Source organism: Myotis daubentonii, chromosome 13 (assembly GCF_963259705.1).
Source record: "Myotis daubentonii chromosome 13, mMyoDau2.1, whole genome shotgun sequence".
Classification (NCBI taxonomy): domain Eukaryota; kingdom Metazoa; phylum Chordata; class Mammalia; order Chiroptera; family Vespertilionidae; genus Myotis; species Myotis daubentonii.
The window spans coordinates 20,065,315-20,069,801 of record NC_081852.1 but is presented as its reverse complement, the minus strand read 5'-3'; the positions used below and the strand labels follow the sequence as shown (position 1 = coordinate 20,069,801).

At 42.1% G+C, this 4,487-nt stretch overlaps 1 pseudogene; it reads left to right on the top strand.

Annotated features, from left to right (window-relative positions):
- Window positions 1–2,248: 2,248 nt before the first annotated feature.
- On the top strand, window positions 2,249–3,912 carry LOC132214830 (elongation factor 1-alpha 1-like; annotated as a pseudogene).
- The last annotated feature ends 575 nt before the right edge of the window (window positions 3,913–4,487 follow it).

The window sequence follows — 4,487 nt, the reverse complement described above, 5'->3', positions numbered from 1 at the left end:
CTTAGTGTAATGTTTCATGCTTCATCCAGTACTTCATTGCAGTCCTTCATTCCCTTATATTGCCAAATAAAGTACCACTGTATGGATATACCACATTCTGCTCACCATTCATAAGTTCATGGACATGGGAGTTGTTTCCATTTTTTGGCTATTTTGAATGATGCTGGCACGAAACTTTGTGTACAAGTTTTTATGTGGACATATGTTTTCAATTCTCTTGGAAATATACTCAGGAGTGAAAATGCTGGGTCATTTGGTAACTCTATATTTAACTTTTTGAGGAACTGCCAAGCTGTTTTCCAAAGCAGCTACACCATTTACAATCCCACAAGCAGTGTATAGGGATTCCATTTCCTCCACATCCTCACCACTCCTTGTCATTATCTGCCTTTTTTGATGTGGCCAACCTAGTGAGTATGAAATGGTATCTCGTGATTTTGATGTGCATTTCCCTGGGCCAATGAGCCATCGTTTGGTACTTATTGGTCATTTTTCTATCTCCTTTGGATAAATATCTATGCAGGTCCTTTGCTCCCTTTAAAATTCAGTTATTTATCTTTTTGTTATGAGTTATAAGTGTTCTTTGTGTGTTCTAAGTACAAGTCCCTTATCAAATGTATGATTGGCAATAATGTTTCCCATTCTGTGGATTGTCTTTTCAAATTCTTGATGTTATTGTTTGTAGCACAAAAGTTTTTTAATTGTGATGAAGTCTGATTTTTTTCTTTTGTTGTGAAAAGTTACTGGGCTTTTGGCAGGAATGCATTGAATCTGTAGATCAATTTGGGGAATATTACCCTCTTAATAAAATTAAGTCTTTCAATCTGTGAACATGCGATTATTTCTATCATTCCAGTATTTTCCCATGTATATGTCAGCTTCCCTGCCCCACACACCCAGTCAGATATAACCCAGGTCTATAGCACATTATGGTAGTCAAAGGTATAGCCTCTGTTTTCTCATCAGTCAAGTGCAAATAATAATACATATCTCATAGGACGTAAGGATTAATGATAAATATGCAGAACACTTTGCCTAGGGCACAGTAAATGCTCAGTTAATTTTGTCTTAGTCTGTTTGGGCTGCTATAATAAAACACCACAGATGAGGTGGCTTACAAACAATGGAAATTTATTCCTCACAACTCTGGAGGCTGGAAGTCCAAGATCAGGGAGCCAGCATGGTCTGTTCTGGTGAAGGCCCTCTCCCAGGCTGCAGACTGCAGGCTTCCCCCTGTATCCTCAGGTGCTGAAAGGGCCCAGGGAGCTGTCTCAGGCCTCTTTATTAAGGACATTGAGCTCATTCAACAGGGTCCCGCCCACGTGACCTTAAGTACCTCCCAGAGACTTCACCTCCTAAGCATATCACCTTGGGCATTGGGATTTCAACATAGGAGTTTTGGGGGATGTAAACATTCAGACCATAACACTATTTTTATTATATGGCACTTAATGTTTAGATTTTCAAAAACTGTTATTTTGATTTAAAAAAAAAATTTTTTTTAGAGCTCTAACTTTCCCTAAGTATGCGCCCCCATCTCTTTGTAATTCTTTGACTTCATGTTTTGTTTCCCTCAAATTTTCTCTGCCTTCCTTAAGGATTGTCAAAAGCATGATTCTGCCACCCCACACTCCCCAAATCCTCCCAGAGATGCACTCTGATAAAAAGTATGGGTGCTACTTGGAAAGGTCCAAAAGAAATAGCTGGTCAACTAATCAGAACTATTACTCTCCCTTCCCATGTAACGTAGGTACATCTTAACAGTGACACTCAGAATTTAATAACTCTTACCTCTTACAGTCTAATGTCCACACTGAGAGAGTTTCTTTTAAAATGTAAGTTAAGCCCTGACTGGTTTGGCTCAGTGGATAGAGCGTCGGCCTGTGGACTCAAGGGTCCCAGGTTCGATTCCGGTCAAGGGCATGTACCTTGTTTGCGGGCACATCCCCAGAAGCAGGCGTGCAGGAGGCAGCTGATTGACGTTTCTCTCTCATTGATGTTCCTAACTCTCTATCCTTCTCCCTTCCTCTCTGTAAAAAATCAATAAAATATATTAAAATAAAATGTAAGTTAAATCATTCCACGTTTCAATTCTAACCCTTCTGTAAAATCCCATCCCTCAGAATTAAAAAAAAAAAAAAAAAAGCATTGGCACTCAAAAAAATATCAATGGCTCTGTAAGAATGATAAGACCTGCTTTTTCGCAACAGGTTTGCCGCCAGAACACAGGTGTCATGAAAACCACCAGTAACTCAAACCCAAGATGGGAAAGGAAAAGACTCACATCAACATCGTCGACGTGGATTCCGGCAAGTCCACCCCTACTGGCCATCTGATCTACAAATGTGGGGGCATCGACAAGAGAACCATCGAGAAATTTGAGAAGGAGGCTGCTGAGATGGGGAAGGGCTCCTTCAAGTATGCCTGGGTCTTGGATAAACTGTAAGCTGAACAGGAGCGAGGTATCACCATTGCCATCTCCCTGTGGAAATTTGAGACCAGCAAGTATTATGTGACCACCATTGATGCCCCAGGGCACAGAGACTTCATCAAAAACATGATTACAGGCACATCTCAGGCTGCCTGTGCTGTCCTGATGGTTGCTGCTGGTGTTGGTGGATTTGAAGCAGGCATCTCCAAGAATGGACAGACCCGTGAGCACGCCCTCCTGGCCTACACACTGGGTGTGAAACAGCTGATTGTTGGTGTTAACAAAATGGATTCCACTAAGCCACCCTACAGCCAGAAAAGATACAAGGGAATTGTTAAAGAAGTCAGCACCTACATTAAGAAAATTGGCTACAACCCTGACACAGTAGCATTTGTGCCAATTTCTGGTTGGAATGGTGACAACATGCTGGAGCCAAGTGCTAATATGCCTTGGTTCCAGGGATGGAAGGTCACCCGTAAAGATGGCAATGCCAGTGGAACCATGCTGCTTGGAGCTCTGGATTGCATCCTGCCACTAACTCATCCAACTGACAAGCCCCTGCGTCTGCCCCTCCAGGACGCCTACAAAGTTGGCGGTGCTGGTACTGTCCCTGTAGGCTGAATGCAGATTGGTGTTCCCAAACCCGGCCTGGTGGTCACTTTGCTCCAGTGAAGCCCTTTGAAATGCACCAGGAAGCTTTGAGTGAAGCTCTTCCTGGGGACCGTGTGGGCCTCAACGTCAAGAACGTGTGTGTCAAAGATGTTCACCGTGGCCATGTGGCTGGTGACAGCGAAATGGCCACCAATGGAAGCAGCTGGCTTCGCAGCTCAGGAGATTATCCTGAGCCACCCAGGCCAGATCAGTGCTGGAGATGCACCTGTGCCGGATGGCCACACAGCTCACATCACTTGCAAATTTCCTGAGCTGAAGGAGAAGATTGATCGTCATTCTGGGAAAAAGGTGGAAGATGGCCCCAAGTTTTTGAAATCTGGTGATGCTGCCATCATGGATATGATTCCTGGCAAGCCTATGAGTGTTGAGAGCTTCTCTGACTACCCTCCTCTGGGCTGTTTCGCTGTTTGTGACATGAACAGACAGTTGCTGTGGGTGTCATCAAAGCAGTGGACAAGGAGGCAGCTGGAGCTGGCAAAGCCACCAAGTCTGCCCAGAAAGCTCAGAAGGCTAAATGAATATTATTTCCAACACCTGCCACCCCAGTCTTACTCAGTGGTGGAAGAACAGTCTCAGAACTGTGTGTCTCAATTGGGCATTTAAGTTTAATAGTAAAAGACTGGTGAATGATTACAATGCATCGTAAAACCTTCAGAAGGAAAGGAGAATGTTTTGTGGACCATTTGGTTCTTTTGTGTGTGTGGCAGTTTTTAAGTTATTAGTTTTTAAAATCAGTACTTTTTAATGGAAACAACATGACCAAAAATCTGTCACAGAATTTTGAGACCCATTAAAATAACAAAGTTTAAGGAGAAACCTGTGTGTTCTTTTGGTCAACACTAACTTTCTGTTATACTACTTAGGTAAAAGACTTCAGAGTTGCCCATGACCTCTTCCCAGTGTTATATCTGCTGATACGTTACAGTTGGATAGTTCTGTTAACATTTTTTTCTGGGTGGGAACTTTGGGGGTTTTTGTGGGATTTTTTTCCCCCCACTGAATCACCTGTCACTTCATGGTAAAAGCTATGGGAAAGGGGGTCTGTTGGTGTAACATTAAATAGGTTAGGACAGGTAAGCAAAGAGTAACTTTGTAAGCTAGTTTCTAAAGGCCAAATTCTGTAAAGGCCACATGTTAAACATAAAATTTTATAGTTACATCAATATTGAGTAAATTTGTTTGTATGTCAAATTTTAGTTTTCCAGTTTTACTGGAACGTGAATTCACATTTGCAAGTGCTGAGGTAGTTTAAGAACCTTAAGTGAGGTTTGAATAGTATTGAGCACTGTCTTGCAGTTATTGTATCCAAATTCTAGGAAAAATACATTGATGCTGGAAGTTGAAAAAAAAAAAAAGAATTATAAGACCTGTAAGACCTTATGTG